The following is a 17,499-nucleotide window of genomic DNA, read 5'->3' as shown; positions in this document are numbered from 1 at the left end:
GCCAGCCTTCTGGGTTCCCTTCTTGCATTTCACCTCCACCGGCCTCAGCATTAGTTCTTTTGGACTGCCCTTCTTCCCTCCAGCCAGGAAACTTAACAAAAACAACAACAAAATTCTTGTTTAACCTGGCAGAGCCAGGGAAAAGTTCTCATTTCCAACAGTGCCTTGGCTAAGGTGACTCACAAACCACAATGTGTGTCATTACTTAATAGACCTGCAAAGGCAATTATACGATCATGCAAACATCAGATTCCCGGCACAAGAAGTCACAGCACCCTTGAGAGGTTAAAACAAAGGGATGCTTTAAAGGTGAGCGACGGCAGGCTTTATTCTTCTTTGACTTTTGTTCTCATTATATACAAAGACTCACTGAAAAGGTCTTATTGTTTGTGCAAAAAAAAAAAAAGTCTCTTGCACAAATTGCACAGTGAAGAAGGAAAGGGGATAGAGAATAAGTCCATCCTGCCATGCTGAAGACTAGGAGAAGAAAGCATGCTATGCATCCTCCGCTGCAAGGTCCTGACCAGCAGCTCCAGCTGTAAGGACAAGGACAGGGCAGACCCTGAATGGCTGGGTAAACAGAGCAAGACCTTCCTGATTCAACCTCAGAGGAGGAAAGGCAGGTTTTCCTTCTGCTCCTTCACCCAGGTCTTCTGCACCCCTTCCCCATTTACCTTGCACACTGCAGAGAACCAAGCTGATTTGCATTTTACCTTATCCTGGCTTGATCTGGGTCAGGATAAATGGACAATAAAAAGGCATTTCTTGCCTGTCTGCATAACAGATGCACATACCAGGCCTTGAGGACCCTTTAGCAAGCAACCAGCTTCCCTGCTGTGTAGGAAAGCATGTCCCAGGACACTCAGCTGCTCAGGGGCAAAAGCCTAGACCAGCCCCTGTCCTTCCTCATCCTCACCTGTCCCTGCCATCCTCAGCCACTCCAAGCTACCACACACACCCAGAGCTCATTCCCCAAGCCCAGTTTCTCCCCAGTCTCCTACAGTATGGGAGATGGGAGGAAAACAAATACATATTTGTGGGGAGCTAAAAAGAACAGTTCAGCAATCCTGCTTTTTCCACCAGGACTAATAACCTGGCTCAGCAAGCGCCCAGTCCTCACCTCCCACCCCATGCATACACCCCCAGGAGGTCCCAAGGGCCCCTCTCCTCCTCAGGGGACACCACCAAATCCCTCCAGAAAGCCTGGGTGCTTCCTGACGGCTCCTAAAGGCAGCCACGCTCCCGGACCCAGAGGGAAGCTATGGGCTAAACCCAGCCCAACTGTTTCGCTAAGGTGCCAAGTGAAAGATTAGTGCTTCTGGAAACCACCCAGCCAAGAGGACAGGCACAGAGCACGACACTTTTTTAGGCGCTGTTTTTTCAGATATGCCCAGCTGGACCCCAGCCACCGTCGGTAGCCTCCTCCCTCTCCAGCAATTCAGCTTTGCCCCCCACCCCGGTGCCAATTCTCCCTTCAAACCTCGGCAACAACGGTGCTTATCACCCACAGTCTGCCTTGCTTCCTTAGCACCAGCAATTCTAGCACCTCCCTTTGGGATCAAAACCACCGCCTTATCGTCAGGCTCCCTCTCCCCCTCAAAATGTTTCTTCTTTCGACAAGAGCTCATCCAGCTCTGCTTTCCCTTCTTTTACGATTGCTACAATTGCTGGCATCGGGCTGTTAATACTGCAATTGCCTTCCCTTCTCTTTATTTGTGGCATTATTTCATCGCTGCTGGTTCATCCCTCTGAAGCACATTACTGGGAATAATTTACACCAAAGCAACCTTCCCGCCAGATAGCCGCTTTGTGGGACCCTTAAGCGCGGTGCAAATGAGCTCAAAATAAGGACGAGACTAATTTGTAGAGGAGAGAAGGGCAGGCACAGCCAGGAATAACATCCTAGCTGCAATTGCCAAGCTCTGCGCTGCCAATAGCCAGAGCCTGGGAAGGTCCAGCAGGGAAAGAGCAATGTACATCCTATTTCTTACACCATTCCTTCTGTTTCTTAAGATGCACACCAGTCCAGCCCAGCATCCTCTGCAGTCCTGGCTGAGCAGCCAGGCCAGGCACAGAGCTAGAAGTAGCTTTGCTCTGCCCCAAGCTGACTGCTTCACTTGTCAGCCCCATCTCCCTACTGAAACGATGCCCAACAGCTGAATTAGCTCATAACTCTATTATGAAATTGGCCCTTTTACAGCAGCGTGTGTGCTTGGAGCTTGGACTTTACCATATTTGCAAACATCAGCAATCACGTTGCAACAGCACGCAAGCGGCTGCTAATCAGTGGCCCCCCCATCCATCCCTCTCTTGTCTCCAGGATGGCAGACAAGGCTCTTCCACGGGTGGCACGCAGCTCTTTTTACACTAGGAAACTGCCATCTGTAATTTTTAGACATCTCGAGGATGGCTGAGGACCAGCAGCGCGAGACTGCTGGCATATGTCACTCAGCCTGCAGCCGCCTGGGGGTTTCTCCTCCGGCACGGCACGGCCGTCCGGTGCTGCCATGTAATTCGGCACTGCTCCCCCTCACCACCAGCTCCCCGTGCACCCTCATGCTGGACACCAGCGGAGACCATTTGCTTTCAGAGCCTCGGCAACTCGGAAACAGACAGCGCTATTTCTAGCAGCATCACTCCCCCTTCTCTCCTATTGCCCACTCGCTCCTTCCTAAATAGTTTGCCATTGATTTTCCCATGCCAGCCATCCACCGTCTGCCAGCAGGCTTCAGAGCACCGGCAAGACATTTGAGCAAGCTGGAGCAATCCAGGAAATCATCCTTCATGGTCCCCAGCCCCCTGTCTCCATCCCTCCAAGTGGCAGCAATGAAAATTCATCCCTCCCAGGAGGGTTCCACGCTGACACATCCACCCTTCCCAGGCTGGAGCTGACACACGACTCCCATACAACATTTAGAATTTAGGCCAAGTCATTTTCTTGGTTTAAACCTTTTTTGTGTTAGCTGCCAACAGAACTGCTTCAAAGGGCTCCAGCCTTCTTCCAGTGCCTGTTGGTCTTTCTGGGGCTGTATTAAAACCCCATCACACTACACAGTAGCACAGAATCCCCATCTGGGAATACAACATTCGTGCTTCCTTGGGTTTTACACCATTCCCTCTGAGCACAACAGGTCAGACAGCCCCTGCAAACAAGGCCACCAAGTTATTACAGTCCCTAGCTGAAAACAGAAGATGCTTAAAGCCTGTGAGCATCCAGATGGGATCCTCCGTCTCAGAGAGCACCCAGTGTATCCTCCACAGGGGTCAGCACTGCAGTCGGGACCTGGGCCCTCCAGCAAAACCGAGGCTTCCCCTAAAACAGTGCCTGCCAGGACCAAGCTTCTGGCCTCCCCCGGCTCCAAGAGTGGCTCACAGGCTCTGGCCCACAGCTATCCAGCACCACCACGCTCAGCACACAACACTCAGCTTGTCACCCCTCTGCAAGTGATGCTCAAGTCATAGTCTTCACTGGGGTCCAGGAAAATAGGTGAAGACAACTGGTCTGTCCTGGTCCTTTTTCTCACCTAAAGCCTCCAGGTGAAACAACTCTAGCACTCTGACGGGGAGGAAGGTTTTTGTGTCCAGCTCTTTGCTGTTGCCTCTTCCCCTGCCCTTCCTGTGTTAGGACACAATCCCTCATTGAGGAGGCAGCAGTTGGACACCAAGACATAAACTTGCCCCATCCCTTCTCCAAAAACACACTTGAGACAAAACACTGAGCACCTTCAAGCCAAAACTACTCCTACAGGTGGGCCATCCCCTTTTGTGGCCGAGTACAGACCAGCACAGACTCCCCACGAAGGAGCCGCCTCCCAGGCACATCCCACACACCCTCGGGACATTTCCCCATCCTTGCACACACAGACTGCATCTCGCCCCGTGCAAGACGAGCCACTCGCTGGCGATACACATCTGCAGCGCTGCCAGTATTCCCCCTTCCTGCGCCTTCCGAGACACCCTGCGTCACCCAACGCTGACTGCGGGTCAGGCTGCTGGAGCACCCACACCCCTCCCCGAGCTACCCCTCCCTGCTCACCCCTGTGGCTCATTTCCACCATGCTCATTTTTATTTTGCACAGAAAACCTGGCCTCAGAAATTCAGCAGCGAAGCTTGTTAACACAAGCGAGTGCACAAAGAAATCGTCGAGCCATCTGTGGAGAACTTTCCAAGCAGGCAGCATCCCTGTGGTGCTGGGGACGCAAGGTTGGCTGCAGATCACACACAGCCACCGAGGGACTTCTAGACACAAGACTCAGCACAGCCTCAGCACTCAAGTTACCCCTCTGAAGAAACTTCTTGGAGGCAAGAATAGTCCACAGTGTTTTTAGGCTCTTGCCAGCCAAAGTGTTGAATCACCTGTAGCCTGGTGTGGCTCCAAGAGCAAGCCCAGGCACTCACCCTGCTGCCAAGAGCTGGGGGTCTCCCACACTGCCCAGCAAATGGCTGGGAGCTGAGCCAATGTCTCTGGGTCAAGTTTCTTTCACCTACAGGCTTTCCCATCCCATTTGAAGATCAAAGCAAGCGATTTGGATGAGGACCACAGCGCTAAGCGCATGGCTATGGTGGGCTGCTTGGTCCAGATGTGGCCCAGCACATCTGGAGCCCAGGAAGCAGTGCTATGGGCACAGACCCCACTGCACAGCCTAACCCCCCAAGTAGGTTTTGACCAAGGATGCTACACACCAAGCAATGCATCCTCTAAAGAGGCTCGGGTGCTCTCCGCAGCCCACAGGAGCTTTAACGTGAGGCCAATACAGAGCATTTCTAAAAATCCCAGTCTGCTGCAAGACATGGAGCACCATGTATGTACAGCCTGCATGAAACGGCTAACGGATCACATTTATTCCAAGCTTGCTAGTTCCATATGCCAGGGGAAAAAAAAAAGCCCAAAACCAGAGCAGTGATGATAAATTTCTAAAGCTACTGTAGCGAGGGGAAAAAAACCCCACCATAGTAGAAGAAGCTTCATGTCATCTCCCAGAAGCTCCCCGCACTGCAAATGCCAAATTATTAAGTCAAAAGGAAGAAGGGAAAATAAAAAAAAACACCTTCCATAACCGATTGCTATTGTGTTTCCTTTCGAAAGGACACTAACCATGGTCTCTTGCTGCTGCTTTCATATTCAGCATCCACTTCAGCAGCTTGTTACTTAAGAAGTAAAACCTGTACCTTCATCCTCAGGTCCAAGCAGGTCGCAGGAACACGGGCCAGCCCCATGCTGCCTGGGGAGAGTGGCAAGAGTGCAGCCACCAGGCCATCACCTAAAGGGACTTACCCAGGGCTGGCAGGAGGGACAAGGGATTACCCTAAACCCAGCAGGACCTGGCTGGATTTCACCCATCCTTGCTGCTGTGCTTCACCCCGGGGACCGCTGCATGCCCTCAAGGTGATGTGCAGGGATGCACAGGGCTCAGACCCACTCCCATGCCAAGCACCCGGTCACAGCAGTGCATGGCAGTGAACAAGGGGCTCAAACCCACCAGCCAAACCGGTATGGAGCTACTGATGCTCCTCAGCATCCCCAGGTCAGCTCCAACCCAGCTATGTTTTCCATTCAGGAATGCCTTGGGCAGCAAGCCCCTCGCCCCAGCCGGCCTCAAGGCTGCAGCATGGCCCTGGCACACTCACGGGGTGCAGGAGAGGAAAGCCCACAGATGCTCACCTCGTGCTGCACCACCCACGTCTCCTGCAGCTCCTGCCATGGCTCATCCGACCATCAGGGCTTCCTGGGACCTTGTGCCAGCTGCCACACGGGGACCGATAAATCCCCTCTGGATCCAAAGCTATCCTTGTTAAAAATAGGCTCTACCTATGACTCTCCAAGCTCACACGGGCGTCATCACCTTGGCCCCGGCGCGCTTCCCGACGTGACTAACACCACCGGCGTATGACTAACACCCCGTCCCGCACCGGGGAGGGAGACGGCCCCCCAGCAGCACAGGCACGCACGAGTGGGTGGCCGAGCTGCAGCGGTTTGGCTGGAGCAAGCTCTCCCTCCTCTTCCTCACAGGGCTTCTCCATGCATCTCGCCCACCCATCCCCACCGGCGTGCACCATCCCAGGCTGGGAGAGGGTCACAGTGGTGCCACCCACCACCCTGCTCCACCCCAGCTGCAGCATCCGAACCGGTCCAGCCCCAGTGCAGGGATGCTCCGACCAAAGCTCAGCTCCCAGGTCCCCCACCCCACAGAGCCAGGGACAGGCTGCCATCCCAATCCACTGCTGTGTGCCTGAGGGATCCTGCAAAACTAATGATGTTTAGGTAATTTTTGAAAACCCTAGGGCCTGGAGACAGGAAATCAGGGAAAATTCAGCTTACTCAGGAGGAAGGGCTGGCCCAGCCTCATGCACCCTGCCACAGAGATGCAATCCTGCAGTGTGTGACAATCCCCAAAGCAACCCCAGCCACAGAGGCCTCAGGGAAAAAACACATACCAAGGAAGATGCTGATTTACTGAAGAGTGCAGAAAACAAGCATGATCTAGAAAACCATGAGTTTGGAGAAAAGATGGGAAGAAGTGCAGTTGTTTGCCATCAAGATGACAAAATAGAGGCAAGAGCATCCTCAACCACACCAAGCATCACTGAGAGGCCACCAGAATAAACTGATCCCCAGCCAAAACAGGACTGCACCACAAGGCCCTTCCAGCCCTCCCTCCTCTCCCTCTTTGGCCCAGAATTTTCTGAAAGCAGAGACAGACCTAAAAATGCAAATACAAGAAGAACTGATGGTTTTCATATCTTTTTTTTTTAATCACAAATCAAAATTTTTTACATGTTTCTATATGCCAATGCAATGTTTGCATCTCCTTTGCTGGAGGAAACAGCAAGATAGAGCAGCCCAGAGCCTGCAGCATTCAACCCTTGAATCCACAAAACTAGAGTTCCAAAAAAAAAGGGAAGAAGAGGAGCTAAAATCCAAGACATCTAATGCAACCAGCATGCAAGAAGACCTTTTCAAGCCACCCATACACCCCAGCCCTTTGGAAACACATTAAACACTCCTCAAGACAGCTTTTATATATTGTGCTGGGAACCACGCACAGCCCGAGGGAGGTTATTTGTCTTCTCCTCCCAGTGATGCACAGCCATAGCTGCTGGCAGCCCCAGTGATTTAACGGCGGCGGTGCAGGACATGCACGAAGGTGCCAGCATCACGCGGGTAGCACCTATTTCTGTTGACTACATCCACTCAGTCCAGCTTCAGTCAGAGGACCCCCATGTCAAGGCAAGGGATGTGAAGGTCGACACTCAAAGATCTCCCTCAATCCTCATTTTACACACCCGAATATCACCATGCAGATGAGATCTCCATTTGCACTTGTGAACCAAGAGTCCTTCCCACCACACCATGCCAGTGCAAGTTAGATCACCACAGCAAAGCAGCTTCACCTGGGCAGATGTAAGCATTTTGCAATCCCATAAAGCAACATTAATATCAATGTGCTACAAGAACATGAGACAGGGTGATCAGTTCCTGCTGCAGGGTACTCGTTTTCTAATAGCAAGAATCCAATATCACCTAGAAGGGAGAACTGTAAAGTCTCAAGTGCTTACTGTGTAGCTCCAGGAGCCACATTTCACTTATTTGCCAAGTCTGGTCTCCTCTAATGTTGAAAAAAAAAAAAAAAAAAAACCCACACCACCAAAAAACACCAGACTGAATTATTAAGGGAACTGATAAATAACAGAATGAGATGAAAACACCATAAGTTGCTCTCTCATATCTGTCCATCTTGGGTTTTTTTTAAAACATTTAAATCCTCACTTTGACACGACACTGCTCCTGCTGCAGGGCGCTCCAATCACAGCATAAGCCTTTTATTAATAAAATACTTATTGGATCCAACAGAGCAGCTTCCACCTTTCTTCTCATCACCTCACCCCAGCTCTCCTGCACTGGCACTGCAGGTAGAATACTCCTCTGAAGATGACAGGGCTGGAGTATCACACATACATGTACGCACACGTGCTTTCCTTCCTCCCCCTCTTCCAGGCACAGAGAAACAAGCAGCAGTGCCCCAGAGCCCTCTCCCCTGTCCATGTCCCTCCCCAGCAGAGGAAGCACAGTGCTGCTGAGAACTGACGCCCCTCCTCACTTCGGTGCAGAAGTGACAGTGTTCACCAGCCCCAGGAATTGCCCCCCATGCTCTGCACCCTGCATGCCATTCCCCAGGTCACAGAGCACCCCAGCAGCACCCTCACCCTGCGCAGTTACAGGTCTAATGCATACAAAGGTCCACCCTTGTGAAAGTAGCTGGTAACACCTTCAAGATGCTCAGGTTAAAGCATCACGCTCTCTTCCACCACCTGCACCCCTGGGAGAAGCTGCTTTAGGAGATCCACAATGCAGGAGCTCCCCATCTCATTACCCAACGCCTCTTCTGAAAGCCTGGGCCAAGAAACTCGCCTGTTTTGGCGTGCGGAGGCTGCAGCAGGAGCCCCGGTGGGATCAGTGCCCGAGCTACCCGCCTGCTCTGCGGGAGCAGCTCCGCAGCCCCCGGCAGCGGTTCGTGTTTTATGCCAGGGAAAGCATCCACACCTTCGGCTCGCTTCCTAGGGTGAGCTGCACGGTACACACGACAGGAGGAGGAGAAGAGCGAGATTGCATATGAGAACTTTCCAAAATTAAAAACAAAGAGAACAGCCTTTGGGGAAGAGGCCGAGATAATTAAAACATTAATTCAGTTTGCAGTGTTTGCTCCGAACGAGCTCAAGTCACCCAGAAATCCCAACGATGGATAGCAGTGGGTCTGAATCTCAGCCCCATCCCCAGGCACACCAAAGCCCTCTCCATCACCCAGCAGCCTTCTCCAGGGCAGAAACTGGAAAACTGCCTTCCTCTGAAGGGAATCACAGGGAAAACAAGCTCCAGCTCTCAAGGAGCAGGAAGAAATTAACTACCTGGAATAACAAGTAGGAAACAGGTGACAGCTCTGAGGCTAATAAACCCTCCCAGCAACACTAACAGCTTTCTGCATGAGCAAAACAGATAAAGTGACTAAAACAAAGTCACGACAGTCACAAGTAAATCGAGTGAGACATGAGGATGACTGAGTAAGTTCTGGCAGTTGGCTGGAAACAGGCACTGGAAAAGAAAGCAGGCAGCGCAAGCTGCAGCATCCCCACTGCCCAGCTCCATGCCCAGCTGTAATCTGGCCATGTGGTGCTGGGAGAAGAGCAACACCTCTCTAAAGGTCCTGCACAAGAGCAAGGGCTAAGGCTAATATTTGTGCATTGCCATAACTTATTAGGAGAAGGGTAAAATCCTGCAGCAGAGTGAGCAATTCTCCCTTCCAGACCTTTAATAACACACAGCGAGCGCTGCCAGCCCATGGTGCAGGGGGGGAGCCACGCATGGGGCAGGAGAGACAGAGAAAGCATCGACTCCAGAAGCTGCAGGGGAAAAAAGTGCCAAAAGAAGGGGGGGGGGGCACGCAGGGAGAAAAAAAGTCACTGTAGCTGGTGGAAACTGCTGTCTACTCCAACACACCAGACACACTTCATTTCAATTTTGCTTTTTATATCATATCCACCAGAAGAAAAACACTACCAGATTGTAAAAATGGCTTTCAAATCTAAAGCCTTCAAACCTTCAACTTCCTATTCCAACATGTGACATCAAATTCAGGTGTTTTCAAAGCTTCCACCCTCTCTTTACCCCTCTTTCTTGTTCTCGTGAATTTGCCTGATGCAAACCAGTTTCACTCCACAGAAGCATTTCAACTTCACCCCCCCGTGCACGGCCACCAGACTGCACTGCAATGCATCGGTCCGATGCGCAGGATGCCCATGGACTCCCTGGGCCACAAAGGTGCACCATGAGGAGCTGTCTTCCTCCTTTCCTTGCTCAGCATCACCCCAACACATGAGAAGACATTCGAGGGCATCCCACGTTGCCCCGTGACCCTGCCCTCTGATCACAAAGTGCTTCAAGACCCAGTGGCACTTTTGATGCTGGAGAGGGGCCCAGCCCCGCTCCCCATGCCGGCTCCTGCCCCAGGAGCTACCAAGCAAGCAAGAGAGGGTTTATGAGAGGCCAGGCAGCAGGCCAGGCTTAGGGTTTAGGGTGTAAGTTCGATGGCTTTCCAGCCTGGGTCAGAAGCAGGTTGGAAGGGTGTAGAGGAGATGCACAGACAAGAGTGAAGGTGAACGTGGATGAAGCAATGCTCTCCTGCCAGGACCAGCTTCCCACAGCTGCTGGGCCCCATAAGCACAGGGTCAACTGCACCCATCCAGCCCCAGAGCGGCTGGGGAGGGGGCAGGGCCAACATCCAACCCATTCCTGCTGCCTTTCCATCCCCACACTGAACCTGGAGACAGCCCCGCTGCCCCAGGGAGCAGAGGGGCTGCACTCCCCATCTCCTCCAACTCCTTCCCACTGCCTCCCTGGCTGTTTGCACCCAAACGTTCACCCTGGCCCAGCCTGAGCTCACACCACCAGCAGAGCAGGCAGCAGCAGGCAGCGTCCTTGGCACCTGGAGCAGAAACACAAGAGGTGCAGGCAAGGCGAGGGGCAGAGAGACCAGGGACCTGGAGCAGCCTCCAAGGAAGCACTAGCCACCAAAGACGGAGTAGGGAGGCAGGAATATCACTGAACACAAAGCAAGGAGGACCAGAGGAAAGGCACATAAAGGATTTACAAATCCTCATGTAGATGGGAAAAGCCATGCGAGCATCATCTCACCAGAGGACGCTGGTGAAAGTGGCAGTTGCCATGCACTGGCAACAGAGTGAGAGATCACCTTGGTCCCTGCTTCCTCCTCCCAGGAATCTGGCACCCTGGAAAAACCTGCCCAGCCTTTGCATTTTGCAAACCTTGGCTCTAAAAATAACCATCGGTGCAAGTGACACATTTTGAGCAGAGCCAGGGAGCAGCAGCCCACAGAACCAGACTCACTTAGCATCAGCAGAGATGTGTTTTGTAAACAGGTTTTTTTAAGGTTGCTTAGTAAGCTGCTGATCAAACAGCCAAAGCTGTTGTCTGATGTGGCAGAAATGAAGGGGGGACCCAACAAGAGGGAAAAATCCTGCAGAGGAGGACAGGATGGGGAAAACTCAAGGGCTGGACCCCGTTTCCCAGCATGTCCCTCACACCTCAACTCACACTTTTAAGATGGAGTTTCTCACCCCGTATCACTCCCCAAGAGAGGTCCCAGCTCCAGCCATGCCCACAGCACGGATGCCCCCTTCACCAGCTGCCTCCAGAGAGCAAAAAACCTATTTATACAGAAAGCAGAGCAGCAGCAATGGCCAGACGGACTGCCCCACTGCTGGGGGGCTATGCACCATCTCCCACCCTCCTCCCTGAGCCCCCAGGTAAGCAGGGTGCCATCCTGCCCTGGCTGCTGCAGCCGCTCCCCGGGGGCTGGAATGACTGGCAGAGTGTAGAGCAGGAGGAAGAGTCACCCAAACTGTTGCTCTGTTAATCATGGTAATTAGCCACCATCTTGAGCAACTCCCATTAGTTACAGCCTGATTTTCTCAGGCACAGTCAGCACACAAGATTTCAGTTAAAACTCACCACACAGCCAGCTTGAAAGTAGCCACCTTGGCCCACCACAGGGCTCATCCAGGTCACGGAAACATGCAGAGGAGGTGCTTCTTTCCTTGAAGGACCCAGTTTGCTTAATTTTAAACTGCGTCTTATTTTCCAGCCCTGCTCGGGAAGCCTCAGCGAACGCATGCCGGCTTTGCAGAGCAGATGCCGTAGGGCTGGAGGGGAGAAGCTTGCATTTTTCCCACCCGCCGCAGGGATTGGATCCATGCCCTGAGCGCAGACCGGAGCTGGGGTTTCTCTCTGGAGCTGTGCCCACATGCTCCCACCACATGAACCACCGCTCCCAGTGAGACTCGCACCCCTGCAGCAGGCAGGGCGGCACAGGCAGCCTGCCTGCATGCTGCCCTGGTTTTGGGGAGCAGGCACACTCTCCAGGGCTCTTTGCTAACGATGCCACGTTGCAAAGAGCCCTTCACCCTGAAGCACCCATACCTAAAAGTCACGCATGGTGCCTCAGGAATGGGTCAACATCAAACAAGCTGCCCAGCGTGGACCAATTTCCTAAAAGCACTCGCACTGGTCGCACTTGGAGGGCACAAAACAGATAGACCCCTCACCGCACCCAGGGTAACAACAGGTTAAAGCCCACCTTCTGCCTTGCAGCTTGGAAAAATAAGGCAGGGGAAATGCAAATGCTTTGCTGAACCAGAAAGCTTCATAAAAATATTAGCCACAGCTTAACTGGCCCTCTCCAGGGATCTGCTTGCAGGGGTAAGGCTCATCATCGCCCAGGCCTGCCTACACCTCCATGCTTTAAGGCACCTTTCTGGCTGGTTTGGTGCTTATTTATAGGCAGCAGTCCTCAGAGAATCACAGGAGGAGAGGAAGCTCAACCCCTTCCCCAGGGAGGTTGACAACTTTGAGTTTTCTGCCACCTGGCTAAGCAAGGGAAGCAGAAATCAGGCTCCAGCATCTTGCCCGTGCCATCACACAGGTGCTCTATACCAGGAGCTCAGTGTGTTTTTAACAGTATCCCCCATTCCCTGCTCATTAAATGAAATAAAGTAATTTGGTATCAAAGAAACAGAAGAACAAACCTGAGCCAGGCTGGGAAGCACAGGTACTTGTGGATGGTGAGCAGGGCAACAGGGCTCTGCACCTCTGCGGCAAGCAGGTTTTTCAGTGCCTGTGCTGCCTTGCATTAAAAACTGCCTGGGAAACCCAATATTTGATTTAAATCCACAAGGGGTGGCCTCTGAGGTAGGGGACATGTAACCCAGCATGGAAAGCATTAAAGGCAACACCTCCCTGTGCTGAAGAGGAGGAAAACATCCTTTCTGAGCCAATAACTAGCACAGGAGCTGTACACAGTTGGAGGGTCACCCTGGCCTTGGCATAGTATTTTTAGGGAGAACCCTCCAGCAAAGCAGGGGGGACCCAGCCCCTCATTTTGCAGGTGTCGCATCTCAACATCATGGAGGAACTGTTGAATAATTGATGCCAGGGAACCTCTGATCCAAGCCGCTGCTCAGAGCAAAGTCAGGATGATGCCACAGACAGCAGAAAGGGAGAAACCCCAAAGCCTTTGCCGGGCTGCTGCCGAGCCTTCGCCCCCGATCCTCCAGCTCCTGCCCGCCCTGCTCATTCCTCAGCCTGACAGAGAGCTCAGCAGCCTCTCCCCAGGCACGAGGCCTCACGGCTGTGACTAATGGTATGTTTTGACATCCCTGAAATACTCCAGCACTTCATTTCAGCCGCGGGGAGCAGGAAGGAAGGAGGGGACATGCTGGTGGGGAGCCTGCACCAGGAGGGAGGGGGGCAGGAAGAGCTTTTGCAAAAGCAACAGGCAGTCATAAAGCAAAGCGTCAGGGAAAAGATGCGGGAGACGGCCAAGGGGCAGGCTGGGACCTGGAAGGCGCCCGGGGAGCCTGTGCCTTCCCTGCAGCTCTGCAGAGGTGCGAGGCACTGGATTTATTTAATATCCCCCTACCCCAACTGCACTGCTTGAGTGGGGACACAGGGATGCTCCACTAATTCCTAGTGAGGCTGTACCTGGTGGCGAGGGATGCAGGATTGCCCCGCTCCCCTGCAGGCAGTGCCTCCAGCCTCTCTCCAGCAGAGCCAGGAAGGCGACAGACGGTGATCCCTGGGGAGGTTAATTATCAAGCATCTTCCCTGTGTTAAAACAGTCACCTCCAGCCCCAGGAGGGCCAGCGGAGACACAGCCTCAGCTTCTGGCAGGGGAGCAAAGAGCATCCCAGCCACCAGCCGAGCTGCTGGCCACGACCATCTGCCAGCCAGCAGCACCGGGGAGAGGAGCAGCTGAAGCCATGGGGGGGATCTGGCTTTTTTCCTGACAGCTCTTGCTCATCACCAGCTGCTTGCGCTGGGGCTCAGACAGTCCTGCTGCACCCCAGCAGGCTGGGGGAGAGGGAAGAGCGGGTTGCCTGGACGGGCCTCCAGATCTCCACATGCGGTCCCCAGAAAGACAGAGGTGGAAAGTGGAACAACCTTGGGAAAACCGTCCCAAAATGCACCCTTGCCCTGAGGGAAGAACCAAGGGGTGGCTCAGCACGCCACCAGGCTCACCCCAATCTAGCAAGCGGAGCCCCCTTAGCACCAAGGCAGCAGAGCCTTCCTCCAGGCTGCATCACCCCTGTGTCCACCCATCCATTTCAGCCACGAGCATCCTCGGTGGCATCCATGGATCAGCCCAACCACGGATGCACAAAGTCAGCAAAAAATCCAGCTGCCATCACCAGGGCGCCACTCATAGAAGTTTTCTTGGGTCACTGTGAGCAAGGAGCCCAGTGGCAGCAGTAGTGGTGATGGGGGGGAGGTGGGGGGATTGTTTCCTCTTTTCAGCTGTCACTAAAGTCATCAGTGTGGCTGTGAGTGATTCACACCAGCGTATGAAAAGCCTGTGACTCACACACTGGATGCAGTGGGTGGGTGCATTGACTCAACCACACCGGGGATGGGGCGCGGGGGGCTTCAGCCTCACACGGCCACGGGGACAGTCCTGTTCGCAGGGGGTCTGAGGCACCAGCGGGCAGGAGATCCCCCCCCACATGCTCAGATCATCAGTGCTCTCGGCAGCATGGGTAAACCCGAGGGAGACTCTGCACCTCAGCATCAACCTGTCGCCTGTCCAAAATAGATGCCCAGGTGCAACAGGGACGGGCCACGCTCACTCAGCTTTTCAAAGGGGAAAGGCTTACGCTGCCCTGTGTGACAGCAGAGGAGGAGGAAACCTTCAGGTGCTCAAGGGATGCAAATGCATCCTGAACAACAGCAAACAAACTTTCCAGGTACTTCAGGACCACCAAGGAGCCAGGCAGAAGCAGAGACCAGAGGGGAGCTCAGTGCCAGGGGACAGGCTGCGGCCACAACCATCTCCTCCACCTCCCAAACCTGTAGACGCACATCCAGGGGAGTGCAGCCCTCTTGCCATACCAGTGCCAAGACCTGCCCTGCAGCTCTGCCATGCCCGCCTGTGCTGTACCACTGGAAAGCCACTTTGCAGAGACATCCCCACACAAGCCAACTGGAGGGACCCCGGTCCTCAATTCCCTGGCACCCCGCTGCTGCTGTGTGCCAGCAATGCTGCACAAACATTTTGGGGAGAAGGAGCTGGAGATAACCCCTCCAGAAGACACTCTCTTGTGGATGGCACTCAGTTTCTAATTACTCAACGGGTGGTAGCTATGCCCCAGTCTTGCCAAAGATGCCAGCAGCAGCAGCCGAGGCTGTGAACGTGTGTCTCATCTTGCCGACAGTACCTTCCATAATGCTGCGCCTCATCTGCCAAACAGCCCCGGCCATGGATCCAGACCAGCCGAGAGTGTCACCACATCCCACGGCATCCTGAGCCCAGACCTCCCCATCTGCAGCATGGGCCAAGCCAGGCTTTGCTTCAATGCCATGAGTGGGATGAGATCACCCAACCAGGGGGATGCAGCCCATGGAGGAAGGCAGAGTGGTCTGGGGTACAAGTAGCACTTGTCCGTTCAGGATCATGGGGGAGAGTTATCCCCGGCCCCCCTCCAGCCTTGCAGAGCACCAGCAGGAGCCACAAGCACCGACACGCACATTCTGCAATGCAAGAGCAGCCGGGAGAGCTGCAGGAACAAGGCAAACAAACCCTGATTTTGGGGACCACTCATTCATCACTGCCATCAGCAACACCCAGGCAGGGACCAAACTTAGGAACGGCACCCAGACCCACAGAAAGTGGGGACCGGGTGCAGGGAGACAACACGAAATGCTGGGTGCCCAGGGCATTGCAGGGGAGGCTGCCGGGGGCACCCACGCAGCCTGCGCTCTCCCCGGGAAGAGAGGAGACCCTGCACATTTGGGAGGCCTTGGGCTGGCAGAGGGGGACTGGAGCTGAACCAGCCCACCACAGGACACCACCGCTGCCCCTGGCGCCCGAGCAAGGGCTCTCCAGGGCACCCAAAGCTCTCGGGTGCCTGACACAGGGGAAGGGGGGGGGGGCTTACACCCCCGACCCGGCTTCCCCCACCCCACCCGGGGCACAAGGCAGGGCAGCCCCCCACCACAGACACACACACATGTACACTGAGCCCTGCTCTTTCCCGAGGGCAGCGGGACCCCCAGCCCCACCAGCCGAGCCCAGCCCCGGAGCCGCAGCCCGGCCGCGCTGCCCGGGGGCCCCGACGGCCGCCCCCGACCCCCCTCCCTCGGCCGGCGAACCACCTTAAGGGGAACGCCGAGGCTCCCGCCGCTCCTAGGCTACCTTAATAAAAACTTTGTCAGAGCAGAGCTGCTTTCCCAGGCACGGCCGAGCCCCAGCCGCCGAGCAACCCTCGGGAAGGAGCAAAACAGGGAGTCGAGCTTCAAACTTGGGGTCCCCTTCCAAAGCGCACCTCCATCCTCCCGTGCGGGGAGAAGAGCCCCTCCGGTGTGTCCCCCCCCAGCACCCCCAGGGGGTCACAGCCCCCCCTCTCTCCGCTACCTGCCGCCGGCTCCTTCCCCCCCGTCCTCCTCCTCCTTCCCCGAAGCGACGGCGCGACGCGAGCCCGGAGCTCAGCGCATCCCCGGCGGCCAAGATGAGACAAAAGCCGCCGGAGAAGGGAGGGGAGGAGATGTCCACCGAGACCGAATCCCTCCAAGAGAGAAGGAGGAGGAGGAGGAGGGAGACAGTCCCAGCTGGCGGGGACTGCCGTCTCCCGGCTGTCCCCAACAGGTAGCAGCGTGGGGGGGAGGACACGATGTCCCCACGGCGACGGCGTTTGTCTACTTTGGGAAAGCGAGTGGGAGCTCCCCAGGGCCAGCAGCCCGGCTGGCCACCGCTTACCTGGAAACAGAGGCATGGCTCCTGCGGGAGAGCTGGGCGAGGTCGGGATATTATTCCAGAGACATTATTTGTAATAGAAAGGGAGAAAAAGAGCCGGGGGGAGGGAGGGAGGGAGGGAGGGAGGGAGGGGAGGGGAAGGAGGGAGGGAGAGACAAGAGGAGCAGGGAAGGAAGGAAGGAGAGGAAAGGGGGAGGGGGGATAAAACGAAATAAAAAAAAAAAAAGGAGAAAATAGAGACAGTTAAAATCTGTCTCCTGCCCACACAGTGGAAAAGAAATTTCTGACAATCGGAGAAAGGGAACCCGCACATATAGCGGAGGGGGCAGACGGGGGATAACAAAGGAGGGAAGGAGCCGAGCTCCACCAAAACAGAGCAGGAGCTGTCCGGGCACACCCCCCTTGCACACCCCCCACCCCCCTTGCACACACACCGGGGGAAGGACGGACTGCACAGCCCAGCAAACAGCCACATTTCTGCCCACCCAGGCCAGCTCGGCCACCCTGGGATCAGCCACCCACCCGGCAGCAGCACCCAGAAACCTGCACCCAAGCTGCTTCAGCAGGTTCAATTTGACCGGTTCGGTCCCACGCCAGGGCTGGGGACTGGTGGCAAAGGACCCCCACGTTGCCCCACCAGCCAGCGTCAGTGCTCCCCAATCCCTCTTCTGCAGCCCTGGT

At 54.8% G+C, this 17,499-nt stretch overlaps 1 protein-coding gene across 1 annotated transcript in view; it reads right to left on the bottom strand.

Annotated features, from left to right (window-relative positions):
* The window catches only part of CACNA1E (calcium voltage-gated channel subunit alpha1 E), a 142,987-nt gene extending 126,035 nt beyond the window's left edge, over positions 1 to 16,952 (bottom strand). The window contains exon 1 of the mRNA XM_069789737.1: positions 16,822 to 16,952. The gene's annotated coding sequence lies outside the window, so the exon portion shown is untranslated. The remainder of the gene's footprint in view (positions 1 to 16,821) is intronic.
* Positions 16,953 to 17,499: the final 547 nt, after the last annotated feature.

The sequence above is a fragment of the Haliaeetus albicilla genome, chromosome 8 (genome assembly GCF_947461875.1).
Source record: "Haliaeetus albicilla chromosome 8, bHalAlb1.1, whole genome shotgun sequence".
Taxonomy (NCBI): Eukaryota; Metazoa; Chordata; class Aves; order Accipitriformes; family Accipitridae; genus Haliaeetus; species Haliaeetus albicilla.
This window is presented reverse-complemented; position numbering and strand designations above follow the sequence as displayed.